At 36.0% G+C, this 20,510-nt stretch overlaps 1 long non-coding RNA gene across 1 annotated transcript in view; it reads right to left on the bottom strand.

The window, feature by feature from the left end:
• The window catches only part of LOC125611522, a 39,755-nt gene extending 19,657 nt beyond the window's left edge, over nucleotides 1-20,098 (bottom strand). Inside the window, exon 1 of the long non-coding RNA XR_007341697.1 lies at nucleotides 19,891-20,098. This is a non-coding gene — a long non-coding RNA (uncharacterized LOC125611522). The remainder of the gene's footprint in view (nucleotides 1-19,890) is intronic.
• Nucleotides 20,099-20,510: the final 412 nt, after the last annotated feature.

The raw sequence follows: 20,510 nt of genomic DNA on the forward strand, positions 1-20,510 counted from the left end.
CAAAGTATAAGTGACCTTAAAGACATCACCAAGAGGACCAATATACGCAATGTCGAAGTCCCAGAAGAGAAAAAGAAGGAGGTAGAGAATATTTGAAGAAATAATGACTGAAAACTTCTAAAATTTGATGAAAGACATAAATATAACACCCAAGAAGCTCAACAAACTCCAAGTAAGATGAACTCAAAGATACTCATGCCATAACACATTAAATCAAACTTTTAAAAGATAAGGAACAAATCTCCAAAGCATAAGGGAGGAGTGACTATTGATATACAAAGCATACTCAGAAGGACTATCAACATATTTTGCTTTAGAAACTCTGGTGGCCAGAGTGCAAGGCTGTATATTCCCACAATGTTAAAAGGAGAAAACTTTTAACCAAGAGTTCTATATCCAAAATAATTGTCCTTCAAAAAAATGAGGACATTTCTTGATATATCAAAAGCTGAGATGATTTGTTACAATTAAACCTACCCTGAAAAAAATGATCATGGAAATTTTGCAAGCAAGAATGAAAGGATGATGGACAGCAAAGCCATCCAAAGATGCACAGGTCTCAATAAAGGTAAATACAATGGCAACGATAAGTCACAAATTTTTGTTGTTGTTAAGACAGATTTATTTCACTGGAAGAGCATGTTATAATGCAGACATGGTTCCTTTTTCCTCAATGAAAAAGTAGAATAGCCTTTACAAAGATTGTGCAGTTTTGCTAGATAACTTTGAAGCTCATTAAGAGTTTTGATAATTGCAGATGTGTAACAAGTAACACCAATACTACAAGAGTAAAAGAAAAATGGCAGTAGCATTTTAGCAATTAGTCATAGATGACTCACACAGACCCATGGATTGTAAGGAATCTGAGTTCCTGAAATTAACACTTTTATATCTTCTGAAGAGAAACCACAAATAGTTAAAAAAAATCTAATGTGTATGTGCAGTACTTCATAGAATTGGAACCATTAAGTTAAACATCAAAATTCTTGAAGGTGGGGGTGGTGTTGTAAAGGTATAGAGTATTTTTTTTAATGTTATTGAAGTTAAACTTACATAAATTCAAAATAAAATCTAATAACAGTGGTGTGTTAAATGTAATCTCCATAGTAACCACTAACAACAATAGACTCTAAATAAAAGTGAATGCAAATGGAATTTAAACATTTAACTACAAAAATATCAACTCACCACAAAATGCAATAATACAGAAAATGAAGGGGAAAAAATCAATAGTTCATAAAGAACTCAAATAGCAAAATGAGAGAAGTCCTTTCAATAATAATTACTTCAAATATTAGGGGATTAAATTCCCTGGCCAAAAGACAAAAATTGTAGAATAGATTAAAATACTTGATGCAACTGTATGCACTTTGGATGAGACTAACATTACATATAAAGATTCAAATAGATTGAAAGTGAAAGGATTTAAAATAATATTTCAAGCAAATAATAACCAAAAGAGGTAGCTCTACTAATATGACAAAATAGATTTTAATTTAAAATTATTTGAAGAGATGAGCAGGGCAATATATGGTAATAAAACACTAAATAATGGATGAAAATATAATAATTTTGAACATTTACACACCTAATAGCAGACCATCAAACTATACAAATCAAAAACAATACTCTCAATAACAGGCATACTAAGTAAGATAAGTCAGAAGATAAGAAAGAGAGGACATAAAAATACAATAAACCAACTATATCAAACTGACCTACACTTAACACTATCCCAAAACTAAACCATGCATTCTTTTCAAATGCACATGGGACATTTCACAAGACATGCTATATAGTAGGCCACAAACTAAAATGTCAGTAGATTAAAAAATATAAGTATCATACAAAGTATCTCCTCCAAACATAACAGGATGAAGTTAGAAATAATTAATAGTACTAAAATTAGAAAATTCACAAATTTGTGGATATTAAGCAACACACTCTTAAGCCACTATGAGTCAAAGAAGAAATCACAAGGGAAATCCAAAAATACTTAGAAATGATTGGAAAGGAAAAGAAAATGTATCAAAATGTAGGGGACAGCAAAAAAAAAAAAGCAGCACCAAAGGGGAAATTTGTTCCCAATCAATCATGGAAAAGAAGAACAAAATCAGAGGACTTACTCTTCCTGATGTCAAGACTTACTCCACACCTAAAATGATCAACATAGTACAACACTGGCACACAGACAGACAGATAGGCAATCCACAAAAGGAGAGAAAATATTCAGAAATCATGTATTGATAAGACATAGATATTCAGAATATAAAGAGAATTCCTAAAACCCAACAACAACAACAAATTGAATTCAAAACTGGATAAAGGATTTGAATAGACACAGCTCCAAAGAAAATATTCAAATGGGGGATAAGCACATGGAAAGAAGCTGAATATCACTAGTCATTAGGGAAGTATAAATCAAAATCACAATGAGATACCACCTCATACTCATCAGAATGGCTACCACTACCAAACAGAACAGAAAATAGCAAACAAAACAGAAAGTAGCAAACATTGGTGAGGATGTAGAGAAAACCTTGTGTACTGTTGTTGGGAATATAAAAAACATAGTTGCTGTGGAAAACAATGGCAATTCCTCACAAAATTAAAACTAAAATTAACATGTGATCCAGCAATTCCACCTCTGTATACATGCCCAAAGGAACTTAAAAAAGCCTTGAAGAGGCTTGTGCAGTGTTAGTGTTAGAGTAACACAGTTTTTTTTTCTTTCCAGATTTATTTAAGAATTTTCCTAAAACTAAAATTAACATGTGATCCAGCAATTCCACCTCTGTATACATGCCCAAAGGAACTGAATAAAGCCTTGAAGAGATATTTGTACAACCCTGTTCGCATAGCTAAAGTATGGAAGAAACTCACAGGTGAATGGACGATAAGTTGAACAAAATAAAATTCATCTGTACAATGAAATACTATTCAGCATTTTAAGAAATCAAGGAATTCTGATATATACCACAGCAGAAATGAACCTTGAGGACACCATGCTAAGTGGAAGAGGCTAGCAACAAACAAATACTGCTTGATTCCACTTATATGAGGTAGAGTAGTCAAGAATCATAAAGACAGGAAGCAAAATGGTGATTGCCAAGGGTGGAGGGGGCCAGAGTGGGGAGTTCTTCTTTAATGCGTGCAAAATTTCAGTTTTCCAAGATGAGGAAAATAATGGAAACAGATGGTGGAGATGGTTCACATTAATATCAACAGACATTTAAAAATGACCACAATGGTAAATTTTATATTGCATCTTTTTTCACCCAATAAAATGGAAATGAGACACTGATAAAAAGGACCAGATTTCATTCATCGGAAATAATGATTGAGGAAGAAACATATAAAGGAGAAAGAAGTAAATAACCAAAGAAACTACAGAAAATTATTGAGGTATAAAGAAGCTTTCATCTTCAGATGAAAAAGGCTTACTCAGTATTAGCTGAAATGATGTAGCAACCCACTAGTCAAACAATGAAAATCCTGTTTGCAAGGGATCCTGGGAAATCTGCTTTGCAAGGTAGCCTCCAGAGTCAATGAGTAGAGCAGAGGAAGGGCGGGGAATGGATCATAGAGCAGTTGGACAAATTGGCACCATGGCTGTGTAAGTTTTGTTCCATAAATAAAGGTCATAAACATGCTGTTTATGCATGTTCATTATTAGGAAATCTATCAATGTATCATATACATAGATCAAAGAACAGTATCTATAAAGAAAGGATGCTGAAATTACACTTGAAAATTAGTAATGAAAAGAGTAAAACAACCATAGTTGAGTTAGATAACAGTCAATCTGACACACATTAAAAGTGATAAAAATCATTTGCTGCATGATTGAATTATTCAACATTGAATTATTCAACTGGATATTTTGGCCAAAAGATCTTTGCCTCTAACAAAAAGTGAACGAAGACAGGAAAGAAAAAACATAATCAAGAGCTATAAATAATAGAAAAGAGGAGAAAAATTACCATTATATTCATATGCTGTCATTTTAGGCCTAAGACCTTCCCAAAACCCAACTAAGTAACTTTTAGAACTTGTACATGAATCCAGTAAGCTGCTAACTAAAAATAAGCAGTGTAAAAAGTTAATATACTAACAACCTCTGAATAAAATTAATTTATTATAATATCTAAAATATTAAATACCAAGGAATAAATTTAACAGAAAGATAATATAAAATATTCTTCTTGAAATACCTAACTAGAAAACCTAACTATATGGGAGAAACAAGATGTCCTTGGATAGAAAGTCTCCATGTGTTATGGACAGCATGTTTATGTCCCTTCAAAATTCCAATATTGAAGCCCTAACATTCAATGTGGCAGTATGTGGAATTAGGAATTAATTAAGGTTAAACCAGGTTGTATGAGTAGAGCACTGATTCAATAGAATCAGTGCCCTTATAAGAAGAAATACTATGGAACTCAATCTGTCTCTGTTTCTCTCTCTCCCTCTCCCACCCTCCCTCCATCTTTCTTTCCTTTCCTCTCTCCTTCTCTCTATGAGCATGAACTAGGAATAGTCACTTGAGGACTGTGTCATCCTCAAAATAAATTATCCCCGAATACCCCTTTCTGTCCTGAAATATCTAGCCACATCAAGGGATCAATGAGAGCAAGTCTGGGCTGGAATGTCCCAATGCATATTATCTTGAAGGGTAGTGACTTTTCTTGTGTACACTGGGAACAAGAACAAGCTAATGTTTGTAGAATGTTGTTTTTACCTGTTCTTCAGGACAGTTGCTCCTTGGATTCTGGTCATACAAGCAAAATAATGCTGACAATGACACTGTTTCTGTAGCCTAACATACCCCTCTCTTAGTGGCAACTAGCACAGAACTGAGGACACTGTGGAAAGGATACATGTCACTTGTCCAGCAGGCTACCACTGGACAAAATGCCATGAAAGATGGACAGGGTATTTTCAGGTTATTTCCAATGCACCTGCCCTATATGCATTTCTGGCACAGCTGGGCAGTGGACATAACTAAATATAGAAAGAAAGTGGCCATATATATTATTTGGGGTTGGGGTGCCAGGGATTGAACTCAGAAGCACTGGACCACTGAGTCACGTTCCCCAGCCCTATTTTGTATTTTATTTAGAGACAGGGTCTCACTGAGTTGCTTAGAGCCTCACCATTGCTGAGACTGGCTTTGAATTTGCAATCCTCCTGCCTCGGCCTCCTGAGCCTCTGGGGTTACAGGCACGTACCACCTTGCCCAGCCAAAAGTGACTATATATAAGTCAGAAGCCAAATTTTCCCACACCTTGATGATGGATTTTAACTCTCCAGACGGTGAAGAGTAAATGTTTATCTGGGTGCAGTAGTGCACAACTGTAATCCCAGCAGTTTGGGAAACTAAAGCAGGAGGGTTACAAAATCAAAAAACATCCTCAGCAACTTAGCAAGACCCTGTATCAAAATTAAAAAAAAAATGGGGAATATAGCTCAGTAGTTAAACTCCCCTGGTTCAATTCCTTATATCAATCAATCAATCAATGTTTAAACCACTTACCCAGTCTGTGGCATTTTGTCACAGCAGCCTAAACAGACTAATACACCACACAATAATGTTGTTTATTGTTCTACCATTAGCCTATAAAATCGCCATTATTTCAACCATGACGTCAATGAATTATTTTTAAAAACTTAATTTTGGAAGGAAAATTTTTAAATAAATCCGGAAAGAAAAAAACTGTGTTACTCTAACACTAATACTGCACAAGTCACAGTTACACTAGAAGAAAGGCTGGCACATCATACTCAGAATCTTAGTTATTATCATCACCATCTTCACTTCCATTAAATATTCGTAAAAATGTTAGTTATTGTCATCATCATCCATTTCTCACTTTTGGTAGATATATCAAATGTTTTAACTTTACTGAGGGAAGTAGGAGAAAAATTGGTTTAAACAAAGAAGGCAAGGATGTGCCTAAAGTCAGGGTAATTTCATCTTTAGAAAACTACCATTAGGATATATTTAGGCTAAAGGCTAAAGACATTTACTGTAAATTGTTTATAATGGCATGAAATGGAAATAGTCTAAGAATTGGATAATGAAGCAATATTAAATATCTATAAAATGGAAAATATTTTAGCCACAGAGCCATTGTCAGGGTGTCAGGGCCACAGAAGAACGAGATGATGAACAGGATGATGGGCCATGAAGTTGAGCAACACAAGAATCCGCTGACACTCTGAGCCTGGACAGGGGAGGGAGGAAGCAGTGGTACCAGAAACAGAAGCTGAGCCTTCCTGTGGAATCTAGAGTCCCATTAGAAAGCTGAACAAAGTCCTAGTGCAACAGGGGACCACAGAAGAAAGGGTTGTCCTGGTGTTGCTGAGGCCAGTGGAGAGACTCAGTTGCTGCCAGCATTAACATTCAATATTTCATATTCAATATTCAAATTCAAAGCAGAGATAAAGGCAGAGAAACATCCTGCCTTATCCTTTCCAGTGTTCCACCAATTTCTCCTATTAGTGGATCTACCAGGAAATTAAAGGCAAGGAAGTTCAGGAAATGTAATTCACTGCAATTCAGAAGACACCGAGAAAATGTGGGGAATGAATTTGAAAGGAGACAGGCAATAAACTGACATACTTTATGTAGTACTTATTGATGGAGAAAATATATTCATGATATATTTTAAGGAAGGAAACAGGTTTTATATATACTGTTTACATAGACACATACCCACCTATATACATGCACAAACATGTAGAAAAATGTCTAGAGAACATAAGCCAGAATATTAATGTTAACATTGTTCGGATAATAGCATTGTTTGTTTTTCTGTATCTTGTAGTTTTTTCTAAAATAAATATATATCATGAGTAACTTAAAACATTAAAGGGATACTTATGTTTCTGTGTTTAAGAAACAGGTTAAGTACATTATTGGCTCCTTGAATGTAGGATATGAAGATGAGTTATCTTTATCATGGTCAGAGCCTTTATTCTAGGGAAAAGAGAATTTAAACTTTTCTGCAAATATGAAACATACAGTGGCATCCATTGGTGTGAACCATGAGACAAAATGTTCCTTTTAATTTTACTTCTGCTTGCCCTTTTCTAACTCCTTGCATAAATAAAATAAAAATGTGTATTAAATCTGCTTCATTTTTATATCTTTCAATATTATATTATGAATCATGCCCTCTAACAACTCCTTTCCTTTATTATCATGTTCACCCCTATAATTCAGACAGCTCTATTTTGTGATTTTCATATTCAATATCATTTATTTAATAACAAGTTTTCTCTATCCTTTCACCTTGAATTTTGCATCTTTCCCCTCAAAACATTATTTAGAATATTTGAGTGGTTGTAGAAGACAGACCTTGTTTGGGGACAATGGGTCAGATGTGAACTTGTAAGGAGAAACTGGAAAACCCTGTTTCCCATTGTTATCCTTATTCTCAACTTGGCTCATTCCGTAGCTGGTCAGGACACAGAGATGACACCAATTATTTTCACACGGAGAACTGAATGTGAACAATAGTTCAACAGGTATTGGAGAACTGAGAATGGAAACACAGGACACTGAGGCTTTACAGAGTTTGTAAATATAGAAAGCAACAACTACCTCTAGGGTTAGGAGGATAAGGAGAAGGAATTAGGATGATTAAAATTGAGTCAGTTAGGCCAGGGTGCCAAGGAACTGGGATGGAGGCCTCTGAGCAGAAAGCACTCCCTGCCTTTATGATGCCACAGTTTCAGGGCTTGTAAGGAGGCATTCTGGAACTACACTCAGGCCTCTGAGTAGGGGACCTTAGCCAGCCTGGCCCGTGCTACTATGCCTAAAAGGATACCTTGAGGCTGGTTCTAAAGGCAAACTGGATGGCTACTGCTACAAAACTTATTGCCATTGTCATGATGAAGGGCCACGATTGTGGTATGGCTGAGATGAACAAGAAACACACAAGAAAACAAGTCCCTTCTCCCTCTTCTGTCAGGCATTAGGATCCTCCCTATGAAGAGGGGAGACTACAAGGAATCACTGATCAAACAAAAACAAGTTTGGGTTAGTCCTAGACCTGAAGTCAAAAACTGAATATAAGAGGTGGTTTGAAGCTGAGACGTATTAGCCAAAGTTCCCTGCCACACAGAACTGTCAAGAGTGTCCAAAAATACTAGAACTCTGTGCTCACATCTGAGTGTAAGGAAGCCTGGACACCAAAGGAGAGTATAGATTTGGGGTTCTTTATACTAATTAAGATAGCAGGGCAGAGAATCACCATCCCACATCTTAAGTCAGTGCTGAAGAAATATAAGCTAGATCAAACAAAAACAGGTTTGGGTTAGTCCTTGCTCTGAGGTCAAAAACAATTATCATATCCATTTAGCTTACTAACTATGCAGCTGAATCTGCAGTAATTTTTACCTCATTCCCTGATGTTCATCCCCATTGAAGTAGATAATGAATTTGGATTTCTGGAGTTTGACCCTGAGAATTCTCCCTTAGGTATAAAGTATGTGTGTTTTATATGTTCACCCACTGACCTTCTAAATGTCATTCCCCTCCAACGATAAGTGGCATGCAATCATACAACTTTGTATCGCCCAGTCCCATAAGACCTGTGTTGGCCTTGGAGAGCCCTCTCCACCCATCTGCTCCACCATTCCCAACTCATTCAACAAGTGCTTATTTAGAACCCTCTGCATTGCATATTATTCTAAATGCTGGAGACATAGCAGTGAACAAAACAGTCTTTGCACTGATGGAGTTTGCATTCCAGTGGGAAGGAAAGGAGAGGCAGCCAGGGCAGCCAGGGGCAGACAAGGCGCAAGCTAATACATCACAAAAGGTCATGGAATAATGAGTCCTGTAGAGAATAACAGAGCAGTGTGAGCAGAGAGTGATGGGTGGAGGGATGAGACAGTGATTGGGGAAGGACTTTTCAAAGTGACGCTTGAACAAATATAAGAATGGCACAAGTCCCAAGAACAGCTCTGAGGAAAGGCATTCCAGGTGAAGAGAACAGCAAGTGAAGAGGTTCTGAAGCAAGAACACCTCTTGATTTACATGTTGGACAAAAGTAAATCAAAAACACCAGCAACACTGGGGAGAAGTCAGTTTGGGGGTCCCATAGAAGGTGAGATCCAAGAGCCAGCAGATCACATTGGGCCATCTGAACCTTAGTCAGAACCTACTCAAAGTGAAGATGAGAAGCTACATGAGGAGGATGAGCAGGGGGAGAGAAAAATCGATTTAAATTTCTAAAAAAAAATTAAAAAATCATCCTAGTTACTGTGTGGGTAATAATTCATAGACTCTGAGAACAAATCAATTAGAAGAGACATCATCATATCACTGAGAAATAAGAAACACTTCTAATGAAAAGCCACAAAAAACTTTCTTGTGACTCAGGAATTTTTTTTACTAGGTAAAAGAACTCTTGGATTTATTCAGATACAGAAGTTCAGTATCTAGTATTCTTGTGCATATATAAAAGAAAAATATATATGAAATTTTTTGGCTAAAGAATTCCTAAGTCTTCTCCATATCAAGAGTCCAGCTTTCCCAAAATACTTTTTGATTCAAAGTCATCAAGGAAACCAGGCTATTCGCTCATTTCACTCATTCATTCAGTCAGTCAGTCAGGCAGTCAGTCAACAAATACAACCAGGATCCAGTATGTGGTGGAAATATGACAGATTGGATCTCATCTCACTAAACTTGCAGTCCATGGACCACACAGAGCAAGAAAGAGAAGGGTGAGAAACAGAGAAGAGAAGGTAGCAATTCTGTGAACATTCTGTCAACACAGGGCCTTGTTCATTATGTCAACTTTAATGCCAGTCAAAACTGGCTTGAATCTTGACTCCCTGTTTACCATTTACATGTCCTTGAATGCATTATTTAATCTCTCTGGTCATTGATTTCCTCCTAATAATATCCACCTCCTAGAGTTGTTTGGATTAAAATAAAGTACTGCCTATAAAGATCTTAGCAGAATATTGGCTCTGACTGTAGAATTTGTAGTTATTTATTGAGTGCATATATGTTTTTGTATTTTAAAATGTCTGATATAGCTTGCAAATGAACTCACATACCCATGATAGCCCTGACTTTTCTTGAGCCAAGTTGTAAGGGTTATTTTTTTCTTTCAGTAACCCTTGTGGGGGGTCTTTTAAATAAATGTGTAACATTATAATAATATGACAAATTTATCTTCTCATAATTATTCTCTTAGTTAACATCCTTTTCCCTCTCTCCTAACTCAAAGGATTCAGAAAGTAGCATTTGCTTCCACTTGTGTAAAAGAATTGTTATTATTATTTACCATTCTTTCTATTTGGCAAAGTAAAATTTGAAGGAATGAAAGCAAAGTGATTGGAACACCAGCTCAAGGGCACTGAAGGACACTGTCAATCACTGCAAACATCTGAACAGTTTGAAGGAAGTATTGAGCTAGCCCCATCCAGGATCCCCATTGTTGACACAGTTCTCCTGTGAGTCACTATTAAAAAATAATAATAATAATAAATAAAATAAACAGTTCTCAGTCAATCATGGAGTTTCATGTCAAAGGCCCCTCAGCCCTGAGGCCAGGAAGACAGTGAGGTGCACAGTAACACACATGATGACCCTGTTACTACAATCTTCATACCATCATAACTGAGAGTCCCTGTGTCTTCCTCCTGCCCATATACTTAAAGTTCTGATTAGACCCAGTTGTCATTTCTTATGCAATCAAATAAAATACAGCTTAAATGGTTTCTATCTTTTAAATCCTGAAATGATAAATTGTACACTGAAGTTTTCTTGGCAAAAGTTTCTTTGAAGGAAAGTGGATAATCTATCTCTAAAAACATAGTTACATTTGTTTTCTCTTCTACATTCTAGACCACATTAGACTTCATTTGCCATCTGTCTCATTTGTGTGAATTCCCCCTCAAAAAAAAACCACAGATTTATGAATTAGAAAATAATACACCTTTCTCTATATATCTTCTATTAATATGTTAACATCATGACTACATGACCAGCAATATTTAATGTCTATGAAAGGGCCATTCTGCTTCCTGTCAAAACTATCTGTTACAGAGCTCAAAGGATGCCAAATACCCCATAATAAAACTTCAACATAAATAGGGCCCTGTGTTTCAATATGATTACAAAAGCATAACACACCTTTCCACTCCCTGAATATTTTAAAATAGAGAGGCTATTTTATTATTTATCTATTAGTGTATTATCTGACTTACTCTCTCCCAAACCATGTTTTATAATTATAATGAGCAACTTGAGGCCACGTGAATCTAGAGGATGGTCACAAATGATTAATGATTCAAGCCCTATTACAAGGAAATCACTGAAAAATCATGAGGTTAATTAATTCTTACCCAGGCAACATATGGTCTTTAACTACAACAGACACATGAATGTGTTCTGTGTTTATAAATTTCTAATTTCTCAAAGTGTTCCAAGCAGCTCAAATTAATTTTCAGCATGTGTTGCTTCTTAAAACACATTCCATTTTATATTACTTCCACAAAATAAAATTATTTTTTTTCACTTGAAGTTTTAACTCATCTGAATAATCAGATGTCAGCCGTGGAGAGAAACCCATTGTACTCAAATTATGGGCAAATGACATTCTAACTCCACGGTATCTATTTCTTTCAAAAGTCTCCCCTGTCCACTGTCCGCCTAATTCCTTTTACAACCTGATCTATGTAATACTGCATTTCCCCCATATTTCAACTTCCCAAAGAAAACCATGAAGCCAAGGTGGGGCATGGTTGGCACAAGGTTCACACATGATGTCTACTTTCCCATGAGATGCTTCAATCTGCTTACTGATGTATTAATAATGATGGTGACAATGACAATGAAATCTTACATTTCCTTTAATGAAATCATTCAATTGTCTTGAACTTTGATGCTTTCCTAGCACTTTGACATTAATAGCCACATTTAATTCTCACATAAATTCTAGAACAGACAGTTCAATAATATTACATATATTTGCATACACAGTGTAAGACATTAAATCATTTCAAAAAATTACAATTATTAAGAGTTGGTGCTCATAATAGTACCCAGACTTCCTAACCTCCCGCACATAATGTTTTCAATGATGTCCTAAGAAATAGATTAATCTGAGTTTTAATGTTGTATATATATATCCATTGGAAAGTTACTTCCATTCTTCACTAGCTAGGTGAATGTGACTTTACATGAAACCCGTAAGACTTCTGCACACTTATGACTGTTTGTTTATCCTAAAGTGCTTAATATGTGAAGCTAACTGCTATTATTCATTCCATTGTGTACATTAAGAAACTGAGGTACAAATGGATTAAGAAACTTCTCAATATCAGACAAGAAAAAGAGACTGATAGACTTGAGCCAGTTAATCTGGTTCCAGAGTACTTTGACTATATGTCAATTCCACTAACTGATAGAACCAGCATGTGCTAGGTTTAGAGCAATGAGTCTTCTATTTAAGTGACAGGAGATTGGGCTTCATAATTTTGTTTTCAGCAAATGTACCTTAACATTGATATTTTTGGTTTGACAATATGGAGCATGATGTTCTGATTCTGATAGGAATTCATTGTATATAAGAAAAGGGAGATGAAAGTCTAGCAGTTTGGGTAAGTTAGCATTACCAAATAACTGACTGAGATGCTTTTATATTTGAGAAAGAATAAAAGTGGAAGTTGAGATCATTGCCATGCACTGAGGGTTTTGAAAGACTTTTACTCTGGAATTGAGAGCGGGCCTGATATCATCCCAATCAAACTCCAGAGTCCCCACATTTAATTCTCACATGCCTTCTCTGACTTTACACTAATCAGGGCTGTGTCAACCATCACAGACTTCCCCTGATACACCATAACACATCAATAGCTGAATTTTACACTTATTCACTACAAATTGTGGCAACAATTTCATGGCCTTCTTTTATGATCCAATGAATATGTTACCAAAGGCCATTTTGTTTACAGTTCTTGGAGTCTGTGTTCAACCTTTATACTCTCTCCCTAAAGGAACTAACAGGTGTCTCAAGTGTTGGTGGTACTGGGTCTTGGGGTAAGAAAATAGGATGAGCCTGGGATGATTTGTTGTTAGAAAGGGGGATGTTTGTGGAATTTTGGAGATATTTTGGTACAGCTAATAAGATGGAATTGAGATAAGGGCTCACACAACAGTGCATTCAAGTAGCAGAAAGGTAACCAGAAAAATATTATTATGGCTCACTAGGATAACTTACAACCAAGACTCAAATCCATGTTAAATCTTAGAAATAAAATTCAACTGAACAATGCTAATAATACTATATAAGTTGGAATTGGATCAAATGTGAGGCTTTGGTTTTATTTACAGTAAGAGAGGTTATCAATTTATCAAACAAGTAAGAGAGTCCTATACTGAAGTTTAGCCAACATTCATCCAGGTTACACATGACAAATTGCTTCTTCCTCTGTGGAGGCTTTTAAATCCACTTTGGCACTCCTTCCATGAAGAGATGAAGGTCTGAAAGTTTTAACCAGTATAGATGAAATGAATGGAAGATCCAATGCTATGTGATTTCGAAGGCTAAGTCATAGAATGCCATGGAGCTGTGTCTTGTTTACTAAACCACTTGCTTCCATATCTCTGATCCACTATATGAGATGTTCAGTTACCCTGAGGATGCCATGCTGTGAGGAAACAAATGTCACATAAGCAGGCTCCGAGCAGGCACTCTTGTCAAGAGTTTCACCTGAGCTCGAAATTCACATCCTCCCTGCTCACATACCAGATGCATGAGTGAAAAATACTCTAAAAGATGTCAACCGATCATCACTTCAGACACCTAAGGTGAAGTCCTCATAGAGAGGTCCCAAACATAATGGAGTAGTAACAAACCATTGCTGTTCTGCCCTTCAATTTCATGATCCACAACATCTGTATGAACAATAAAATGGTTGTTGATTTATGTCACTAAATTTTGGAGTATTTTGCTACACAATAGACAATCAGAATATCTCCAGACATTTAGGTTAGTATAAATTATGTGATTAAAATCTCAGGTACTTATGAAATATCAGTCCATATTGTTATACTTTAGATTGTGCTTAGTGTTTGGTATGCATAATGCATTCCAAAAGGATGGAAAAAATCAACTCAAGTAAAAGGATAATAGCTCAAGAAATATCTACTATACAAAATTGAGCCTGAGTCACAGATAACTATGCATGAATATTACACATAAAATTCCTCTTAAGATTGGTACTAATTAAAGTTCTCAAGAAAATAGCTTATTACACTGATTCTCAAAGATTGGTATCAGAATCATCTGCGGCACTTGGGGTAAATGTAGAACCTAGGCCCTTACTTATATAGTGAGCTGGAGCCCCTACATCCTTTATTAACCTCCAGGTGATTATTGTGAAATGCTAAAATTTGAGACACACTGATTAAAATTTGAGACACACAGTGTTTGGGAAAGTTTGTAGAGAAACGGTTGAGATATAGATAAGATGTCAATATTTCTTGCCCCTTTGTCTACTGGATAGAGGAGAAATTTGAGGAGTGTTAATTCTGGAAGGAAATGCAAGTGTCCTTTTTCTTAATTGTTTCTTAATTGCATTGCTTTGTCCCACTAACTTGAAGGATCATCCTATACCCATGCACATATTATGGATCTGAGGTTTGTGGCACTTACACCTCAGGAGGGACAGGATCTATTTACTTGCCAACCAAATGTATAAGGACTTATAAAAATTCCTCTTTTCCCACCTATACACAGATTACAGAAAAACTAGGAGGGTGGGACACAGGCATCTGTGACGTATGGGGGTCTCTGAATGATTCAAGGTCTACAAAGGTGGAAAACCACCATCTTCAACTCAAATTCTCATTAATGAGGCTGATTAATCCAGGATTAACAGAGTAATGTGTAACATCAATAGTGCTCTTTCTTTGAAAATACTCTCATAACTTGATATCAGATGAAGTAGTTTATGAAAATGTGTACAAAGCGGAGAAAGTGCACAAAAAATTTTTACAAGTATCCTATTCTTTATATTCCTGCCTACTTTTTAAAAACCTAAAGAAAACATCATTCAAGTTCCTGTACATGGGTACAGTAGAGAAACAACATGCAAAAATATTAGATACTTTTAAATTTTTTCTCTTAGAAAAATTTTTTTTTAATTTTCTCATTAACAAGAACAAATGCCAGATAACAATGCACCAGCAACTTGTACTGCACGTGCATATCAGCTTCCTTGAGCATCACAACCTGAAAAGTACACTTTGTCATTATTCCCAGTTTGCAGATGGTTCCCTAGGGTGAAGATAACCAGATATCATCAGTTGTCCTAGGATAGGATAACCCTGGTTTACCCCTGTTACAGATCAACACATGCATGTAAATTACTTAAAGCACTCATTACATTCTCAAAGTATCAGAGTATGAATGGTAAATTATATGATCCCCCCATTTTGAGCCTAAGAATTACATTTGGTAAGTTAACTTATTTCCACTGTTAATAAGTTAACAGTGTAAAGTTTAATCAAATAACTTAAAGATATAAAAATACATATTAGTAATACAAAAATTCATATCTTCCATATTACAGAAGAAAAAGAACCAAAGAAAACCTTTAAAACATAACATAAAGAAACAATATAAAGCTAACATCAAAAAGAAGACAACATTTAAAATCATAGCAAATTATGGAAAACAAATGTATGAATTGGAAAACATATAGAGACCAAACACAGGATATTTAATAATAAATATAAATGGTTAAAGCAGTTTGTTGCTAAAAGAAAGAGATCCTGAAATTAAACAAATAAAAAACCAAAACCTATTTAGAAGATCTAAAGCCAATGACTAAGAAAGCTAGAAAATAAGGATGAGAAAAGATAAGCAAAGAATATTGGTGGAAAAGAAAAAGTCATCAATGTCAGAGACTATTATCTGCCAATCCATTCCTAACTCATGTACCTAAAGAATCCTGATTTTATGGGGTATCACAGTATTTCCAGTCTCTCTTGCAAATAGAAGAAACCATATAACTAAGTTCTGGCCAGTAAAATATAAGCAGAGGTTATGGAGGGAGGCTTGTGGGAAAGCTGTCTGAGGAAGAGCTAAGCACCCTTTTTTGTCTTCCCCACTTTCTTCTTTCATTGGCTGGAATGTTAACCTAGTGGAATGGGACTTTCCAGTTCCATATGGTGACCTTAAGGATGCAAGCAATTCACCAAGCATGACAGAGCAAGAAGATGCAAGGAGCCTGGTCCACTGATGATGAAATAGAATCTCTTCATCCTCTAGCTTTCCATACCTCGTCTCTATGCTACTAGAAGGGGAAGGAAGAAGGAAAAACTATCCTGTTGAAACTGTTTTTCATTCCTCTGTTATTTGCAGCCAAAAATAATTCTTAACCAATATCAGATTATAATATAAAACAAGTCAAAACCAAAGTTGAAAAAAAATATTAGCTAAGACGGGAAATTGGCTTGCAGATTGATATATTCTAACATAAATATGTACATCATTAATCTTTCTGGGACAATAATACAACATTAAAAAGCATGATCAAAACCTAAAGGAAATACAAGGAGAAACTATTATAGAGTCTAACAGAGTACTAATGGGAAACATAAACTTCTTTCAGTCTTTGACAAATGAAGTAAACAAAAACCAATAGGGGAAGAAATAATGTTCTATGGGCTGGGATACAGCTCAGTTGGTAGAGTGCTTGCCTCACATGCACAAGGCCTGGGTTCAATCCCTAGCACCTCAAAAAAAAAAAAAAGAAAGAAAAGAAAAGAAAAAGAAAAAAGAAAGAATGTTCTGAAGAATACAGTCAAGTAGATGAAAGTATCCTAACAATACACACATGAAAGTATTTGTGTTCATGTATGCCTTGGTGTATACAATTGTCTTATGAATAGAATTCCAGGGACATTAAAAATATGTAAATAAAGACATTTCAAAATATACATATTGTCTTCAAAATGTAATTCAAGAAATAAGTAGAAGGTGGGCATGCCTATAATCCCAGCAGCTCAGGAGGCTAAGACACTGGGATCTCAAGTTCAAAGCCAGCCTCAACAAAAGCAAGGTTCTAAGCAATTCAGTAAGACCCTGTCTCTAAATAAAATACAATAAAGGGCTGGGAATGTGGCTCAGTAGTTGAGTGCCCCTGAGTTCAATTCCTGGTATCCCCACCCAAAAAGAAATAAGTAGAAACATGAAATTAAATTAAATGTGAACACAGAATGTAATTTAAGAAATAAGTAGAAACAGAATTAAATTAAATAATAATGAACACTTGAAAGCATTTACAAGTAATTATTTGGTCTAAGAAGAAATCAAACACATATACATTGTGGGAAATAATGCAAATAAAGATATTACATATCAGAAGCTCCAGGATACAGGTAAAAACCTAGTTAGAGGAAAATTCATTGCCTTAAGCACTTTAGTAACAATCATGAAAGAATGAAAATAAAAGCCAAGTATTCTAGCCCAAGAATTCAGAATACAAAACACCAAAACTAAAACCAAAGAAGAAGAAACAGATGGAGAAAAAAAACGGTAGCAGCAATTCTATCTCAAGAAAATATTTTGAAGAAACAATCATACAAGTGCTCAAAGATGTTTGTTCATTTCTCTGTATATGAAAAATCAGAAACAACTAAATCTCAGCGATTAAGGGGACCATCAAATAAATTATGGAACATTGCATATTGCCATAACAGAGAGACATTAAAACAACCATTGTATTTCTTGATATAAAAATCTACACCATGAGATTAAAAAGCAAAGTGCAAAGCCAAGTATAAAGAATGATCTTACTTGGGTGCTGAGGATTACATTAGCAGTTAATAGAACACATGTCTTTGCATCTTCAGATATTTATTGAGAGTAGGCACATTTTACTGTTATAATTAGAAAATGCAACCTAAAGGCATGATCTGCTAAATCATATTTCTTCCAATGTCCTCTTTCAAGTAGAGCACTACATTCCATTTATTCAGGGAATACATCTCTTAACCATTGTAACAAGCGTAACCTATTGCACCTGTCAGAGTAAGCAATTACCAGAGGTAACATTGAATGTATCTGTTCTTTGGGATCCAAAAAGAATTTCTCCATCTTCAAAGCAATTTTCTAACACCAAACATAGACTTTTATTTTATACTGATGATTTAGAACCCTCACCATCAGAATGTCAGGGTCAGGGAGAGGGGAAGGTTAACTAGTGTGGAGAGTAAGTGATTGTTTCTAATTCCATCACTCTACTTGAAAAGCTCCTCTTTGCCAAGAGTTCCCTGTATCTTTAAAATGGAGGAGATGTGCACTCACTTTGAGGTGCTATTCAGGAAATTAAATGTTGTGACATCCAGTAAGCACCCAGCACAGTGTTTAGATGGAATTTCCTACTTTTCCTTCTCCATATCCTTCCCTAAGCATCTCTGTAACTAAAGCTCCTCAACCAATCCACTTTTGCCTGGCTTCTATGAGAAGCACTTACACAGTAGTATCCAAATGCAGCAGCTGTGGTCTTTTATACTCACTACCAGAAATATTTCAAGCTTTAAGTTGTCAACTCGTTCCTTTAAGGGAAAAGTCCCAGGGACTGAGGTGTCTATTCACATTTTAACCCTGGGAAATTTACTCTCTGCAGGCAATGGCATGTTCTGTTATCAAAGGATCAAAATCCAGCTGGCCAAAGTGACTTTCCTTTGTCCTACAATTCACACTTAACTAGCCACTCTTCACTCAGAGGGAAAGGTGAGTTCTTCATCCCAAGAAACTAAACAAACAAAACCCCCAATTTAAAACTTAATCTCTGCTTCCTGTGAACTCAGAATATTAATTCTACTCACTACTCATTTAGAGATGAGTCACCCTCTGCCCTTGTCACCTATTGAGTCCATGTTATTTTACTCTCTTTGTGTTATTCTACTTGTCTATTTTCTCCAACTAAATTATAAATTAGCCCATGTCAGGGATCCTCTGACAGCAGATTGACCCAACATGTTCCTCACATATCAATGCTTTGTACATTTTTTTATGACTAGATTGTTAGCCAAGGACATGTCACAATTTAATACAACTTGTGTTTTAAACATTTTGAAGATTTTGAGAAATAACTTGGAACTTTGGACAGATGACACTTTATTCAAAAGGATTCCTACAAGAGCAGAGAAAGTGACCTTTGCAGGAAGGAGAGAGGGACTGTTGCTTAGGCAGAACTCCTACCATGAGATCTGCAAACACCCAGAAGTTAGACAAAATTAATGCCATTCTTTCAGAGAGAGAAGTAAGCAAGGCTAGAAGAGCCTGGTGCTGAAACATGGGAGGCGACTAGAAGGACATGGCCTGACCATAGAGAGAGTGTTTCACCCTGTGGTTCTGCGGCCTGTCCCAGTGAAGGGCGGTTTCCTGGGTTGTGTGCTGGCTCAGGCTCCAGGAGAGCCTAAACTTATTCTGCAGAAAAACATAATGGTAATGAGAGTTTGTTTAATCAGCATGGTGCTCTGATTGATGGTGGAAACAAAATAATTTAGCTAACTCTTTAAGAGGCATAGAAATGGAATTTGGAGGCTGTGTCCAGCTTCCTTATAGGAGCACTGTGGGTCTGATTTAAGCCACATAGGGAATGGTGGTTTGTTGCTGTAAGCTGTTTCAGGAACACAAAGGGCAAGGGGCATTTCATAATCTCTCTTGTCTAGGACCACAGAGATCTGGTAGCTTTTGTAATAAGGTCAGAGGACATAGAAAGGAGGTCAACTCCCTCAGAATTTGGAGACTAAATGCAGAGTAGAGAAAAAAATTACACATTAAAAAATAATGATTAAGGAGAAAGAAAGAAGAAAATTAGCATTAACAGGTAAAAACTTACCTCATTTAATTCTCCAACACTCTTATGATTCAGGCACTCTGGTCTTTCCAGTTAACGGATGAGGAGAAAAGAGAGTTGAGGGTGTTAAGTAAATAATTCATAGTTTTATAGTAAGAAAGTACAGAGCCAGCTTGGGATCCCAATCATGTTGACAGCTAGACCACAGTTAGTGTTATGTGAAAGTACCAACATTTCAACTAACAAAGATGTTTAGACAGTCAGGAAATACCTGGGAGTTCCAGAACTTTCTATCTTGTTTACATGGAGTGAACAAGAAAACCTTTGGACTTTGAGTCTGCAGTGAGGAAGAATGGCAATCCAATAGACTGCAGTAACCTTCAAAACACATAGATAAGAAATAAGTTTGAAAGTTTTGCTTACAATTTTTATTCCAAAGCTTACAAACTTTTTCCCTTTAGCATTGTAGGAAAACAATGCCTTTGTTGAAGGTCATAAATATTGTAGCCAAGACTCCCATAAAAAAAATGCATGAAGCAGGACACTGTGGGGAATTCATGAAACCTGGAGCATCTCTCTTCCAAATCTCTCCATCAGACTGTTAGCTAAAGCTGAAATGCCTCTCTCAGGGCAAAGATTTTCATTCTAGGAAGGTCAAGACT

Source organism: Marmota marmota, unplaced genomic scaffold, assembly GCF_001458135.2.
Source record: "Marmota marmota marmota unplaced genomic scaffold, marMar, whole genome shotgun sequence".
Taxonomy (NCBI): domain Eukaryota; kingdom Metazoa; phylum Chordata; class Mammalia; order Rodentia; family Sciuridae; genus Marmota; species Marmota marmota.